This window comes from Triticum aestivum, chromosome 1D, assembly GCF_018294505.1.
Source record: "Triticum aestivum cultivar Chinese Spring chromosome 1D, IWGSC CS RefSeq v2.1, whole genome shotgun sequence".
Lineage (NCBI taxonomy): Eukaryota > Viridiplantae > Streptophyta > Magnoliopsida > Poales > Poaceae > Triticum > Triticum aestivum.
The window spans coordinates 45,125,863-45,143,470 of NC_057796.1; the positions used below are offsets into that span (position 1 = coordinate 45,125,863).

Consider the following 17,608-nt stretch of genomic DNA (forward strand, 5'->3'; position numbering starts at 1 on the left):
GTCCACTTAAATTCTTTCCAAGTGGTTACTCCTTGCCATCCATTGGTGGTTTGGTACATCCTCCACCAAGTAGCAGCACCTCTTTCAAAACATTGAAGAGCATGCCGGGTCATATCCTTTCCGACTATAGGGTTATTCTTCATGTGATCCTCCATGTTCTGAATCCATCGGTCCGTCTCCAATTGACTCATCGGTCCAGAAAATACAAGCTCATCTCCATTCATCCTCTATTGGGTCCATGGGTTTGGGGTGAGATAAGAGAGGTCGAGAGGGATGCACACAATACAAACAAAAGTTTTGAAAAGACAGATTTTTATTGTGGCTGTCGGAAAAACAACAAACAAATGACAGCTCACAAACGTCGCATCTAACGTAGGGATATAACAGGGGTTGGGTCTTCTAAAGGTCAATAAGTCTTCAACGTCGCCAAACTCTTCAAGTCTTGTTCATGTCTCCGATGGCTTCTTCCAATCATGCTTGTCCTTCTCAAGTTCTTTTGCCAAATCATCTCTGTTAACGCGAAGTCTCTCATGGCGTCCTTTAATATTTCTGGAGTTGCGTTCCAAACTTCTGGGTTTCAACATCCTTGACATGAACCATGTTCCTACTGTCCTTCAGTTCCTGACGAGTCTCCGTTATCTCGAGGTTTTGCTTTCCCAGCTTGGCTACTTTCAACTTCTGGGTCCTGAGTCCTTTACGAAATGCTTACCTGTCGAATACTGCTTCCTGAAGGTTCATCTTTAAACTTCCTGATGTAATACTCCAGATCCTGGTGATACACCGGCTAAGGTTAAAACTTCGTCTTGCTGATAGGTGCTCCATCAGCCTTCTACCATCCATTCCTTCCATGCATCTGCATGCTTAACTCCGCACGGTGACAATAGCATAAACGGGTAATAACACCATGGTCAGCCGTGTCTATGCCCATGTTACTGCCATGAGCTTTCATTCCATAACTGATATCTCCTGTCTTTGGGTTTTCTTAACAAAAACTTTGAGTTTCTAACTCTCCATGTTTCGGTCCTTCTCCGATACACCTTGCTCTCGAGTATTGACAGCTTCCATAGTCTGCCAAGTTCCATAAGGGTAACCTTCCTAGGTCATACACATCTGGCAATTCTTCAGAGCCTTCAAATTCTCCCAGTCTTCGGAATCTTCAACCGTTGTAGTTTCCATTATCATAACGCACGGTAAAATCCTCTTCATTCCGAATGGTCTTAGTTGTCCGATATCCTGTACTTCTTGGAGTGGTCTCATCAGTCGAATCTTTGAGTGGTCAAAAGGGGAAAGGGTATGGTCTCACTAAAGGGAATATTTGAATAAGACTCGGAAAAGAAGAGAGGTAAAAGATCTTTTTGAAAAGGAAAGTTTTTGAGAAAATCCTTCCTATGGGATTGCCAGTTTTTAGGGTCACGTCCTACAGTCAACATGTGCTCTGATACCATCTTGTAGCAACCCGACCCGAATGGATCAAGTCTCTGTGCTTAAGTGTCATCCCTGAATCGGTATGCTGACACACACAGTACTCGAGGATTTATAACAAAGGTAAATCACATGCATAAAGTAACGTAAATACTATTACCTCAATCCAAAATAGCGGAAGTAACAAGGTTGTGGATTCCCATCAACACCAACGGCAAAGTTGAGTGTAGAAATCGTAACCCTAACGTATCACTTACTCGTCGTAAGAATCCTGCAACATGAAACGTTGCAGCCCGAAAACGGGTCAGCACATGGAATATGCTGGCAATGTAACACATAGTGAATAATGAATAAAGTAATGCTATACTACATGCATATATGGCTGGTGGAAAGCTCTATGGTTACTGTTTTTGCGAAAAGCCAATTTTTCCCTACTTCAAAGGAATAAAATTTATTTAACTATCATGGTGGTTGTGAAACATTGAGATGGTTGACAGCATCTCAATCCCAATTAAGTATCATCATTAAGCCAACAATATTAATTAAAGTAACATGATGAGATCAACAGGATAATCCAAGAACTAGATACTCAAGATGTCCATAACCGGGGACACGGCTAATCATGATTAGTTTGTACACTCTGCAGAGGTTTGTGCACTTTTCCCCACAAGACTCGATCTCCTCCGTTGGTTCACTCGCACTACATGGTGTTTGAGTAACGGATGACCGAGACACAGTCTTTCAGAAGTGTTTACACCTTACGTATGGGTAGACAGTTACACCTACTTTCCCCTACATCTGCTAGTCTACCACTGTAAGAGTTCACACAACTTAATCAACTATGCTAGAGCCCATAATAGCTTGCGGCTGCACACGGAAGTTTCTAGCATGAATAATCTTATGATCCCTTTGAACCTGGGTGGCGGTCCAAAAGAAAAACAGGTAATCCTGGAATACCCAGGTACCTCAATCCACCCAGATGTGAGTTTTAGTTGCCACCTTAGGTAAACCATTAATTAACAATCTCACGTCTGTCATGGAAATCTCTCAAACCCAGTCCACGTCTACGAGCATAGCATGGCAATATAATAGCAACGTAGAAGTAACTCCCAAGGGTTTGATAATAAAATAGGTAATAGGTACTACCTCAACTACTTCCCAATACCCACAATTTAATTAGGTCCTAACCATGCAATGTTTGAGGGTTGAATCTAATGCATAAAAACTGGGTATGAAAGGGATATGATCAAAGTGTGAACTTGCCTGCAATGTTGATGAAGATGATTCGTACTCAATACTCTGGATAGATCTACTCGTCACACTCCGGTCAATCTATCGTAAGCAAGCAATGGTAACCATACATAAGCAATCACTTAAAAGATCGAGAAGAACGAAGAAGACACTTCGGAAAACATCAAAACAAAGCAAATAACTCTTGCAGCATAAAACAATTTCTAACAGTACCAAAATTATGTGAATTTGGCCTTATCAGAAAGTTTAGGTCAAGAGCTTCGATTTGCAAAAAGAATCAACTCAAACGGAGTTACAGAACTTAAGTTATGAACAAAAGAAGTTTGAATACAAATCTGTTTGAATCCAAATTTTAAAACTTTCAAAAACATGTTTAAGTTGTTTTACTGGATAGAGGAGATCATAACGAAGAAGTGGGCGTTGGTTTCGTTGGATTTGGACAAACGGGTGAAAAGTTATGAGTGTTTGAAAACTAGGGGCTATTATGTAAGAAAAACAAATTGCTACTAGGTCCCTGGCCGAAAATAACAGAAAAAGAAAAAAAAACTAAATAGTGAACGTGCGTTAACTAGTTCTAAACAGTGGACGTTCATTGTTTAGAAAAACCAAAAAAAAACAGATCTAGGTTTTCTTAATAAAACCAAAACGAATAAAAAAACCGGGGCGATTCACGGTTTATAGCGGTTCGCCAATAAAAAAATAAAACCGACTAGATCTAATCCTAGCCGTCCATCCTAGATCGAACGGACGAGGGCGGCCGGTGGCTTACCGCGGCGGTGGGCGTCGACGTCGCCGGAGAAGACGACGGCGGCGGCTCGGCGATGAACGGGGCGACGGCTCCGGGCGTCGGCGGCGACTGCGGAGTAGCGGGGAAGGGGTGGCGTGGCGCGGCGGTGAGGTTGGTGGGGGTCGGCGGCGCTCGGGGAGTCGGAACGGAGCGCGGCGGCGGCGACAGATCTCGTCGGGGCGGGAGCTCCGGCGAGGGCGGCGGTTGCGGCGGAGGAGGAGGAACGGGGCCCGGGGCTGCGGCCTTTATATAGGCGGGGAGGGGCGGCTCCGAGGCGTGGAGGAGGGGGCAGGAGAGGAGGAGTCCGGCGGGGAGACGGCTCCGGCGAGCCGTGGCGGGGGCGGACTCCCGCCTGGAGTCGGTCGCGCGGGGGTGACGGGGCGACGGGCGAGCTGGGCTGGGCCGCGGCCTGGCCTGGGAGCTGGGCCGGCCCAGTCGGAGGGGAGGGTTTTTTTTATAAAACATTTCTCAGACAAAGAAAAATAATAAAACGAAATAAATAAAAATATTATATAGGCATATAATATATCAAAATTTTCAGAAAAAGATTTCCTACAACGTGAACATTTTTCTAGAGTCAGATAAAATCCACACAAATTTTAATAAATCAAACAGTGCTGCTGCCTTAATAAAATCCAATAAAAATCATTTTAAAAATACCAAAATGATTTCAAATTTACTTTTCTCCAATTTTCTGATGTAGGGAATCATGTTACCCTATTTTCTGTATATTTTATTTTTGGAGAAAAGTAATTTGAATAAAACTCAAATAACTCCAATATTGAAAAATAATTTCAATGGGACTTTGAATAAATCCTTTGAAACTCCCAACTCATATTTCATATGTTTTGAAGAAGTCATTTTATCTTCGCTCGTGAAAATCATTGAGTTGCATAAAGTTTTAGAATTGGAAATATTCTCAAATGAAATTCAAATATTTTCAACACCCCTTTTCATTTAAATAAATGGAAGAAGTCATGTCATCTTCTCTCCAGGGTTTTGTGATGAAAAGAATTTGAATTCATGGAGACCATAAAAGCAAAATGAAAGTTTGGGAAAGTCCTTTTATTCCCTCTCATTTAACTTTCAAAAGATTTTGAATTCCACTCACTTTCAGTCAATCAGTCAAACAATCAATCCAATCTATCTGTTTATTATAACATTCCAAAATTTAGAAATTTTGGGATGTTACAACCAAACATCACAACGTAACTGGGTGGCTATAAAGGTGCACTACAGGTATCTCTGAAAGTGTTTGTTGGGTTGGCACGAATCGAGACTGGGATTTGTCACTCCGTATGACAGAGAGGTATCTCTGGGCCCACTCGGTAATGCATCATCATAATGAGCTCAATGTGACTAATGAGTTAGCCACGGGATCATGCGTTACGGAACGAGTAAAGAGACACGCTGGTAACGAGATTGAGCAAGGTATGGGGATACCGACGATCGAATCTCGGGCAAGTAACATACCGATAGACAAAGGGAATTGAATACGGGATTGATTGAATCCCCGACATCGTGGTTCATCCGATGAGATCATCGTGGAACATGTGGGAGCCAATATGGGTACCCAGATCCCGCTATTGGTTATTGGCCGGAGAGGTGTCTCGGTCATGTCTGCATGGTTCCCGAACCCGTAGGGTCTACACACTTAAGGTTCGATGACGCTAGAGTTGTTATGGGAAATAGTATGTGGTTACCGAAGGTTGTTCGGAGTCCCGGATGAGATCCCGGACATGACGAGGAGCTCCAGAATGGTCCGGAGGTGAAGATCGATATATTGGACGAAGGGTATTGGAGTCCGGAAGTGTTCCGGGGTACCAGGCTATGGCCAGCATGACCGAAAGGTGTTTCGGGAGCCCCGGCAAGTGTTGGAGGGCCTCATGGGCCAAAGGGGAAGGGGCAAACCAGCGCACTAATGGGTGGTGCTCCCCCCACACCCTTTCCCACGTTACTTGGGGAGGTGGGGCGCCTCCACCTGGCTTGGGAGGCAAGCCTCCACCTGCTTGGCTTGGGGGGCAAGTCTCCCTAGGATTTTCCCTAGGGAGATCCAATCTGCTTGGCCGCCGCCCCCTAGGGGAAACCCTAGGGCGCCTTCCCCTCTCCCCTTGCCCCTATATATAGTGGAGGGGTGGGAGGGCAGCCGCACCTCTTCCCTGGCGCAGCCCTCCCTCCTCATACACCTCCTCCTTCTCCTCCGTAGTGCTTAGCGAAGCTCTACCGCAGAACCACGAGCTCCATTGCCACCACGCCGTCGTGCTGCTGGAGTTCTCCCTCAACTTCTCCTCTCCCCTTGCTGGATCAAGAAGGAGGAGACGTCCCCAGGCTATACGTGTGTTGTACGCGGAGGCGCCGTCCGTTCGGCGCTAGATCGGATCTTCCGCGATTTGAATCGCCGCGAGTACGACTCCATCAACCGTGTTCTTGTAACGCTTCCGCTTAGCGATCTTCAAGGGTATGAAGATGCACTCCCTCTCTCTCGTTGCTAGCATCTCCTAGATTAGTCTTGGTGACATGTAGGAAAATTTTGAATTATTGCTACGTTCCCATCAGCGTTGGGGTCGACGTGGGAGTTGGCGCCGCCGTCGACAGCATCTGGTTCAGGATGAGGCCACGCTCCGACAGGTACCATGCCTTGAGCTGCTCGTCCATCGCTGACATGTCCCCCCCCCCATCACGAAAGCCAGGTCGGTGTTCCTCTTCTTCGCGGCGACGTTGGTTTGGAGCAGGTCGAGCTTGACGGCGCTGTTCGTCATCAACGCCGACCATCGCGCCGCAGTTTCTCTTCCCTCTGGGCGGCGCGGGCCCTGTATCAGGCATGTCCCGGGCCTTCTTGGTGTTGGCCCTGTTCCGTCGGTCGGTGGTGACAGCCTCCCGGCGCTGAACTTCCGCCTTCCAGTCGGCGTTCGACATGCCCGGGGGCTTGGACGGCGGCGCCCTCTGTTTCCTCTGCTTCGGCTGGGTGGTGGCAGTGGTGTTGGCATCGGTAGCGGCGCGGGGGGCCATGCACTTCTTCGGCGGCATGGCGGCCGCATGGAGGGGAGGGGAGGAGAATGGCGGGAGGAAGAGGGAATGGAGGGAAATAGAGGAGGGAAAGTGGGGGAAGGGGGACGGCGGGAAAAGGGCCTTCTCTTGCCGACAGAGCGGACCCACGCCCCTTTTTGTCGGGGATCGTTGCAGAAATTAAAAAATTTCTATGCATCACCAAGATCAATCTATGGAGAGACTAGCAACGAGAGAGAGGGGAGTGCATCTTCATACCCTTGAAGATTGCGATGCGGAAGCGTTACAAGAACACGGATGAAGGAGTCATACTCGTAGGGATTCAGATCGCGGTTGATTCCGATCTAAGCGCCGAACGACGGCGCCTTCATGTTCAACACACGTACAGCCCGGGGACGTCTCCTCCTTCTTGATCCAGCAATGGGGGAGGAGAAGTTGAGGGAGAGCTCCGGCAGCACGACGGCGTCGTGGCGGTGGAGCTCGTGGTTCTCCGGCAGAGCTTCGCTAAGCGCTACGGAGGAGGAGAAGGTGTAGGAAGGGGGAGGGCTGCGCCAGGAGAAGGGGTGCGGTTGCCCTCCCACCCCCACTATTTATAGGGGGAAGGGGAGAGGGGGCCGGCCCCCTAGATCCATCTAGAGGGGGGGGCGGCCCCCTTAGGGTTTCCAACTAGGGGGGGGGGGCGCCCGCCCCCGCGGGGGCAGTGGCCCCCTAGGGTTTCCAACCCTAGGCGCCTTGGGACCTTGGGGGGCGCACCAGCCCACTAAGGGGCTGGTTCCCACCCAACTACAGCCCATTAGGTCCTTCGGGGCAGGTGGACCCTCCCGGTGGACCCCCGGAACCCCTTCGGTGGTCCCGGTACAATACCGATAAACCCCGAAACCTTTCCGGTGACTGAAACTGGACTTCCCATATATAAATCTTCACCTCCGGACCATTCCGGAACTCCTCGTGACGTCCGGGATCTCATCCGGGACTCCGAACAACTTTCGGTAACCACATACAATTCCCATTACAACTCTAGCGTCACCGAACCTTAAGTGTGTAGACCCTACGGGTTCGGGAACTATGCAGACATGACCGAGACATCTCTCCGGCCAATAACCAACAGCGGGATCTGGATACCCATGTTGGCTCCCACATGTTCCACGATGATCTCATCGGATGAACCACGATGTCAAGGATTCAATCATTCCCGTATACGATTCCCTTTGTCTACCGGTATAGCACTTGCCCGAGATTCGATCGTCGGTATACCGATACCTTGTTCAATCTCGTTACGGCAAGTCTCTTTACTCGTTCCGTAACACATCATCCCGTGACCAACCCCTTAGTCACATTGAGCTCATTACGATGATGTCTTACCGAGTGGGCCCAGAGATACCTCTCCGTCATACGGAGTGACAAATCCCAGTCTCGATTCGTGCCAACCCAACAGATACTTTCGGGGATACCCGTAGTGTACCTTTATAGCCACCCAGTTACGTTGTGACGTTTGGCACACCCAAAGTACCCTTACGGTATCCGGGAGTTGCACAATCTCATGGTCTAAGGAAAAGATACTTGACATTAGAAAAGCTTTAGCAGACGAACTACACGATCTTGTGCTATGCTTAGGATTGGGTCTTGTCCATCACATCATTATCCTAATGATGTGATCCCGTTATCAATGACATCCTATGTCCATGGTTAGGAAACCGTAACCATCTATTGATCAACGAGCTAGTCAACTAGAGGCTCACTAGGGACATGTTGTGGTCTATGTATTCACACATGTATTACGATTTCCGGATAACACAATTATAGCATGAACAATAGACAATTATCATGAACAAGGAAATATAATAATAACCATTTTATTATTGCCTCTAGGGCATATTTCCAACAGTCTCCCACTTGCACTAGAGTCAATAACCTAGTTACATTGTGATGAATCGAACACCCATAGAGTTCTGGTGTTGATCATGCTTTGCACGTGGAAGAGGTTTAGTCAACGGATCTGCGACATTCAGGTCCGTATGCACTTTACAAATCTCTATGTCTCCATCTTGAACATTTTCACGAATGGAGTTGAAGCGACGCTTGATATGCCTGGTCTTCTTGTGAAACCTGGGCTCCTTGGCAAGGGCAATAGCTCCAGTGTTGTCACAGAAGAGAGTCATCGGGCCCGACGCATTGGGAATAACTCCTAGGTCGGTAATGAACTCCTTCATCCAGATTGCTTCATGTGCTGCCTCCGAGGCTGCCATGTACTCCGCTTCACATGTAGATCCCGCCACGACGCTTTGCTTGCAACTGCACCAGCTGACTGCCCCACCATTCAAAATATACACGTATCCGGTTTGTGACTTGGAGTCATCCAGATCTGTGTCGAAACTAGCATCGACGTAACCCTTTACGACGAGCTCTTCGTCACCTCCATAAACGAGAAACATATCCTTAGTCCTTTTCAGGTACTTCAGGATATTCTTGACCGCTGTCCAGTGTTCCATGCCGGGATTACTTTGGTACCTTCCTACCAAACTTACGGCAAGGTTTACATCAGGTCTGGTACACAGCATGGCATACATAATAGACCCTATGGCCGAGGCATAGGGGATGACACTCATCTTTTCTCTATCTTCTGCCATGGTCGGGCATTGAGCCGTGCTCAATCTCACACCTTGCAATACAGGCAAGAACCCCTTCTTGGACTGATCCATATTGAACTTCTTCAATATCTTGTCAAGGTACGTGCTTTGTGAAAGACCAATGAGGCGTCTCGATCTATCTCTATAGATCTTGATGCCTAATATGTAAGCAGCTTCTCCAAGGTCCTTCATTGAAAAACACTTATTCAAGTAGGCCTTTATGCTTTCCAAGAGTTCTATATCATTTCCCATCAATAGTATGTCATCCACATATAATATGAGAAATGCTACAGAGCTCCCACTCACTTTCTTGTAAACACAGGCTTCTCCATAAATCTGCGTAAACCCAAACGCTTTGATCATCTCATCAAAACGAATGTTCCAACTCCGAGATGCTTGCACCAGCCCATAGATCGAGCGTTGGAGCTTGCATACCTTGTCAGCATTCTTAGGATCGACAAAACCTTCCGGCTGCATCATATACAATTCTTACTTAAGGAAACCATTAAGGAATGCCGTTTTGACGTCCATTTGCCATATCTCATAATCATAGAATGCGGCAATTGCTAACATGATTCGGACAGACTTCAGCTTCGCTACGGGTGAGAAGGTCTCATCATAGTCAACCCCTTGAACTTGTCGATAACCCTTAGCGACAAGCCGAGCCTTATAGATGGTTACATTACCATCCGCGTCTGTCTTCTTCTTAAAGATCCATTTATTTTCTATGGCTCGCCGATCATCGGGCAAGTCAGTCAAAGTCCATACTTCTTTTCATACATGGATCCTATCTCGGATTTCATGGCTTCAAGCCATTTGTCGGAATCCGGGCCCGCCATCGCTTCTTCATAGTTCGAAGGTTCACCATTGTCTAACAACATGATTTCCAGGACAGGGTTGCCGTACCACTCTGGTGCGGAACGTGTCCTTATGGACCTACGAAGTTCAGTAGCAACTTGACCTGAAGTTTCATGATCATCATCATTAACTTCCTCTCTAGTCGGTGCAGGCTCCACAGAAACATTTTCTTGAGCTGCGCTACTCTCCGGTTCAAGAGGCAATACTTCATCAAGTTCTACTTTCCTCCCACTTACTTCTTTCGAGAGAAACTCTTTCTCTAGAAAGGATCCATTCTTGGCAACAAAGATCTTGCCTTCGGATCTGAGGTAGAAGGTATACCCAATAGTTTCCTTAGGGTATACTATGAAGACGCATTTTTCCGATTTGGGTTTGAGCTTTCCAGGTTGAAGTTTCTTGACATAAGCATCGCATCCCCAAACTTTCAGAAACGACAGCTTAGGTTTCTTTCCAAACCACAATTCATACGGTGTCGTCTCAACGAATTTCGACGGAGCCCTATTTAAAGTGAATGCGGCAATCTCTATAGCATAACCCCAAAATGATAGCGGTAGATCGGTAAGAGACATCATAGATCGCACCATATCCAATAGAGTGCGATTACGACGTTCGGACACACCATTACGCTGAGGTGTTCCAGGCGGCGTGAGTTGTGAAACAATTCCACATTTCCTTAAGTGCGTGCCAAATTCATGACTCAAATATTCTCCCCCACGATCTGATCGTAAGAACTTGATTTTCCTGTCACGTTGATTCTCAACCTCACTCCGAAATTCCTTGAACTTCTCAAAGGTCTCAGACTTGTGTTTCATTAAGTAGACATACCCATATCTACTTAAGTCATCCGTGAGGGTGAGAACATAGCGATAACCACCGCGAGCCTCAACTCTCATTGGACCGCACACATCAGTATGTATGATTTCCAATAAGTTGGTTGCTCGCTCCATTGTTCCCGAGAACAGAGTCTTGGTCATTTTGCCCATGAGGCATGGTTCGCACGTGTCAAATGATCCATAATCAAGAGACTCCAAAAGTCCATCTGCATGGAGTTTCTTCATGCGTTTGACACCAATGTGACCAAGACGGCAGTGCCACAAGTATGTGGGACTATCATTATCAACATTACATCTTTTGGCATTCACACTATGAATATGTGTAACATCACGTTCGAGATTAAATAAGAATAAACCATTGACCAGCGGGGCATGACCATAAAACATGTCTCTCATATAAATAGAACAACCATTATTCTCAGATTTAAATGAGTAGCCATCTCGCATTAAACGAGATCCAGATACAATGTTCATGCTCAAAGCTGGTACTAAATAACAATTATTGAGGTTTAAAACTAATCCCGTAGGTAAATGTAGAGGTAGCGTGCCGACGGCGATCACATCGACCTTGGAACCATTCCCGACGCGCATCGTCACCTCGTCCTTCGCCAGTCTCCGCTTATTCCGCAGCTCCTGTTTTGAGTTACAAATATGAGCAACCGCACCGGTATCAAATACCCAGGAGCTACTACGAGCGCTGGTTAGGTACACATCAATAACATGTATATCACATATACCTTTGGTATTGCCGGCCTTCTTATCCGCTAAGTACTTGGGGCAGTTCCGCTTCCAGTGACCGTTTCCCTTGCAATAAAAGCACTCAGTCTCAGGCTTGGGTCCATGCTTTGGCTTCTTCCCGGCAACTGGCTTACCGGGCGCGGCAACTCCCTTGCCGTCCTTCTTGAAGTTCTTCTTACCCTTGCCTTTCTTGAACTTAGTGGTTTTATTCACCATCAACACTTGATGTTCCTTTTTGATCTCCACCTCCGCTGATTTCAGCATTGAATATACCTCAGGAATGGTCTTTCCCATCCCCTGCATATTGAAGTTCATCACAAAGCTCTTGTAGCTAGGTGGGAGCGACTGAAGGATTCTGTCAACGACCGCATCAAACGGGAGATTAACTCCCAGCTGAAATAAGCGGTTGTGCAACCCAGACATTTCGAGTATGTGCTCGCTAACAGAACTATTCTCCTCCATCTTACAACTGTAGAACTTGTCGGAGACTTCATATCTCTCGACCCGGGCATGAGCTTGGAAAACCATTTTCAGCTCTTGGAACATCTCATATGCTCCGTGCTGCTCAAAACGCTTTTGGAGCCCCGGTTCTAAGCTGTAAAGCATGCCGCACTGAACCAGGGAGTAATCATCACTACGCGACTGCCAGGCGTTCATAACGTCTTGAGTTGCTGGGAAAACAGGTGCATCACCTAGCGGTGCTTCAAGGACATATGCTTTCTTGGCAGCTATGAGGATAATCCTCCGGTTACGGACCCAGTCCGTGTAGTTGCTACCATCGTCTTTCAGCTTGGTTTTCTCTAGGAACGCGTTGAAGTTGAGGGCAACATTAGCGTGGGTCATTTGATCTACAAGACATATTGCAAAGTTTTAGACTATGTTCATGATAATTAAGTTCATATAATCAAATTATTTAATGAACTCCCACTCAGATAGACATCCCTCTAGTCATCTAAGTGATACACGATCCGAGTCAACTAAGCCGTGTCCGATCATCACGTGAGACGGACTAGTCATCATCGGTGAACATCTTCATGTTGATCATATCTTCTATACAACTCATGTTCGACCTTTTGGTCTTCCATGTTCCGAGGCCATGTCTGTACATGCTAGGCTCGTCAAGTCAACCTAAGTGTATTGCGTGTGTAAATCTGGCTTACACCCGTTGTATGCGAACGTTAGAACCTATCACACCCGATCATCACGTGGTGCTTTGGAACAACAGACCTTAGCAACGGTGCATAGTTAGGGGGAACACAATTCTTGATATTTTAATGAGGGATCATCTTATTTATGCTACCGTCATTCTAAGCAAATAAGATGTAAAAACATGATAAACATCACATGCAATCAAATAGTGACATGATATGGCCAATATCATTTTGCTCCTTTTGATCTCCATCTTCGGGGCGCCATGATCATCATCGTCACCGGCATGACACCATGATCTCCATCATCATGATCTCCATCATCGTGTCTTCATGAAGTTGTCTCGTCAACTATTACTTCTACTACTATGGCTAACGGTTTAGCAATAAATTAAAGTAATTACATGACGTTTATGTTGACACGCAGGTCATAAATAAATTAAGACAACTCCTATGGCTCCTGCCGGTTGTCATACTCATCGACATGCAAGTCGTGATTCCTATTACAAGAACATGATCAATCTCATACATCACATATATCATTCATCACATCCTTTTGGCCATATCACATCACACGGCATATGCTGCAAAAACAAGTTAGACGTCCTCTAATTGTTGTTGCAAATTTTTACGTGGCTGCTATAGGTTTCTTAGCAAGAACGTTTCTTACCTACACCAAAACCACAACGTGATATGCCAATTTCTAGTTACCCTTCATAAGGACCCTTTTCATCGAATCCGATCCGACTAAAGTGGGAGAGACAGACACCCGCTAGCCACCTTATGCAACTAGTGCATGTCAGTCGGTGGAACCTGTCTCACGTAAGTGTACGTGTAAGGTCGGTCCGGGCCGCTTCATCCCACGATACCGCCGAATCAAGATAAGACTAGTAACGGCAAGTGAATTGACAAAATCGACGCCCACAACAACTTGTGTTCTACTCGTGCATAGAAACTACGCATAGACCTAGCTCATGATGCCACTATTGGGGATCGTTGCAGAAATTAAAAAATTTCTACGCATCACCAAGATCAATCTTTGGAGAGACTAGCAACGAGAGAGAGGGGAGTGCATCTTCATACCCTTGAAGATCGCAATGCGAAAGCGTTACAAGAACGCGGATGAAGGAGTCGTACTCGTAGCGATTCAGATCGCGGTTGATTCCGATCTAAGCGTCGAACGACGGCGCCTCCGCGTTCAACACACGTACAGCCCGGGGACGTCTCATCCTTCTTGATCCAGCAAGGGGGGAGGAGAAGTTGAGGGAGAGCTCCGGCAGCACGATGGCGTGGTGGCGGTGGAGCTCGTGGTTCTTCGGCAGAGCTTCACTAAGCGCTACGGAGGAGGAGAAGGTGTGGGAAGGGGGAGGGCTGCGCCAGGAGAAGGGGTGCGGTTGCCCTCCCACCCCCCACTATTTATAGGGGGAAGGGGAGAGGGGGGCGCCCCCCTAGATCCATCTAGAGGGGGGGCGGCCCCTCGGGGGGGCGGCCCCTCGGGGGGGCAGCGGCCCCCTCAGGGTTTCCAACTAGGGGGGCGCCCGCCCCGGGGGGGGCAGCGGCCCCCTAGGGTTTCCAACCCTAGGCGCCTTGGGCCCTTGGGGGGGTGCACCAGCCCACTAAGGGCTGGTTCCCACCCAACTACAGCCCATTAGGTCCTTCGGGGCAGGTGGACCCTCCCGGTGGACCCCCGGAACCCCTTCGGTGGTCCCGGTACAATATCGATTTCCGGTGACTGAAACTGGACTTCCCATATATAAATCTTCACCTCCGGACCATTTCGGAACTCCTCGTGACATCCGGGATCTCATCCGGGACTCCGAACAACTTTTGGTAACCACATACAATTCCCATTACAACTCTAGCGTCACCGAACCTTAAGTGTGTAGACCCTACGGGTTCGGGAACTATGCAGACACGACCGAGACATCTCTCCGGCCAATAACCAACAGCGGGATCTGGATACCCATGTTGGCTCCCACATGTTCAACGATGATCTCATCGGATGAACCACGATGTCAAGGATTCAATCAATCCCGTATACGATTCCCTTTGTCTACCGGTATAGCACTTGCCCGACATTCGATCGTCGGTATACCGATACCTTGTTCAATCTTGTTACGGCAAGTCTCTTTACTCGTTCCGTAACACATCATCCCGTGACCAACGCCTTAGTCACATTGAGCTCATTACGATGATGTCTTACCAAGTGGGCCCAGAGATACCTCTCCGTCATACGGAGTGACAAATCCCAGTCTCGATTCGTGCCAACCCAACAGATACTTTCGGGGATACCCGTAGTGTACCTTTATAGCCACCCAATTACGTTGTGACGTTTGGCACACCCAAAGTACCCTTACGGTATCCGGGAGTTGCACAATCTCATGGTCTAAGGAAAAGATACTTGACATTAGAAAAGCTTTAGCAGACGAACTACACGATCTTGTGCTATGCTTAGGATTGGGTCTTGTCCATCACATCATTATCCTAATGATGTGATCCCGTTATCAATGACATCCTATGTCCATGGTTAGGAAACCGTAACCATCTATTGATCAACGAGCTAGTCAACTAGAGGCTCACTAGGGACATGTTGTGGTCTATGTATTCACACATGTATTACGATTTCCGGACGACACAATTATAGCATGAACATAGACAATTATCATGAACAAGGAAATATAATAATAACAATTTTATTATTGCCTCTAGGGCATATTTCCAACACTTTTCGCTTCGACCGGCGCCCCCAGGCGACCCTCGGGGGCTTGGGTTCGGCTCGGGTTCGCCGGCTGTTATTTTGGCCCAAACCGGCGTTAAACGAGACCCTGGGGGCGCGACCGGGCCGATTTTCAAGCGTCGGCGCTAAAAAACCGCCTTGGGGGGGCCTGTTGTGGGCGCGGCTGGAGTTGCTCTTAGAGGGCCGGCGTATCTGTTCCAGATATGGCCCCAACCAACATGCGTCGAGAGCCACTCGACTAGCAAGTTACTTTGGTCGCTGCTTAGGAACGTGAAATTTTTTTTGCGAGAAAACTTCCAATCTGTAGAAATAATAAAAATTATGGTAATACAACAAACACTAGAAATAATAAAAATTACATCCAGATCTGTAGACCACCTAGCGACGACTACAAGCACTGAAGCAAGCCGAGGGCGCGCCGCTGCCATCGCCCCTCCCTCGCCGGAGCTGGGCAAACCTTGTTGTAGTAGACAGTCGGAAAGTCGTCATGCTAAGGCCCCATAGAACCAATGCACCAGAACAGCAACCGCCGCAGATGAAGAGTGTAGATCAAAAGGATCCAACCTGAAGACACACGAACGAAGACGAACGACGAACAGACCCCGAGCAAATCCACCAAAGACAGATCCGCCGGAGACACACCTCGACACGCCCACCGATAATGCTAGACGCATCACCGGAACGGGGGCTAGGCGGGAGACCTTTATTCCATCTTCAGGGAGCCGCCGCCGTCTCGCCTTCCTGAGCAGGACACAAACCCTAACAAAGCTCGAAAAAAGATCTAAAAACAGAGCCCTCCCACCGGCAAGGGGCGAGATCCACTCCGCCTCCATGGCCCTAAGGCCACCGGAGACGGGACAGACCTGCGCCGGCGCCGGCGGGAGGCAGAGTACCCTAGCTTTTTGGAGGCGTGAAGTTGGCACCTGAAGGCTCTCGACCTAATTATATATACAAGAAAAGGATAGGCTGATTTAGGTTGAGGGTTCAAGACATAACTAAATGCAAAAAGCGACGACATGTTTACAGAGAAGCCATATGTACCATGTATGTTTGTCACAGTCAATGCTGCAATTAATGAGTTATGCATAGGTGGTCCCCACACAATGATGTGCTCCAGTGACAACAGTGTATCTGACCTGTGCAGCTATAAAAGAAATCAACAAATGCCACCCACCTTGGAGCTGATCCCCAGTCTCTTGAACGAAAATCCAAAGGCTTGCACAAAAAATAAGTCTTGAGTTCAGGGAACAAGATGTGAAACCAGATATAGATGCAAAAGTATCCACAGAAATACCACAAATGCCATAAGTTGCACATAGTTGATCAAAACAAACGTAGTGACAACTTGTGTTCTTAGACTAAAACAAAATCTTATATTAATGAATAGTGTCATACTGTTATCTTTATGATCAGGATAGTTTTGAACTATGTAAGTAGAACATTTAACATGATATCCACAGTTTAAGGTTGCCTCAGGCACCTCTTGCAGGCGCATATGCCAATCCTATCATTAGCAAAGGAATATTGCATTCTATGTTTTCTAAAGCAGGTAAATATCTTAAAAAGATAGCAAATATTATGTTGTGTACTTGTGGTTCTATCCATGAGCTACTCCCTCCATCCTACAATATAAGGTATTCTAGGTGAATTAACTCCCCCAAAGCACCAATCACATATGTATGTGCCATTAATGTCTACCAGCAACAGGTTCAAAATATGATAAGCAGTTCTCTCTTTAGTTAAAAGAGGGCTACATTTGTCATTTGTTTTACCTTATAATTTGTCCTAAAATTGCTAGGATGTTGTAAGAACTGTATATACACAGATGGATTGTCTTAATTCCACATGCGTATGGAAGAATGCTTCAAAATAGAATACATGACATATAGACAAGAGAGCAAAACAGAGAAAGAAGATCCTCAAGAAAGCAGCACAGGATAAAATATGCACAAGATGACAAGAAATCCGGAGCAATTTAATTAAAAAAATTGCCAAAATTGTAGCTCCACACTAGAAAAATAGAGTTGTACATTATTAATATAGCAATTTTAGGAAATATCTATATTTGTTTGTTTTTCCATTTCCTGATATAAACTGTAACATCCTTGACACAAATCTAGCATAAAAATTTACTCCTAAAGATTCCAATAAGGTTTAGAACTCAGAAATGTGTAGAGGAAACAGAACAGTTATGGGGCCAT

At 46.9% G+C, this 17,608-nt stretch overlaps 1 pseudogene; it reads right to left on the reverse strand.

Moving 5' to 3' along the window:
- The window catches only part of LOC123157588 (uncharacterized), a 36,338-nt pseudogene that overhangs the window by 17,848 nt on the left and 882 nt on the right, over window positions 1-17,608 (reverse strand).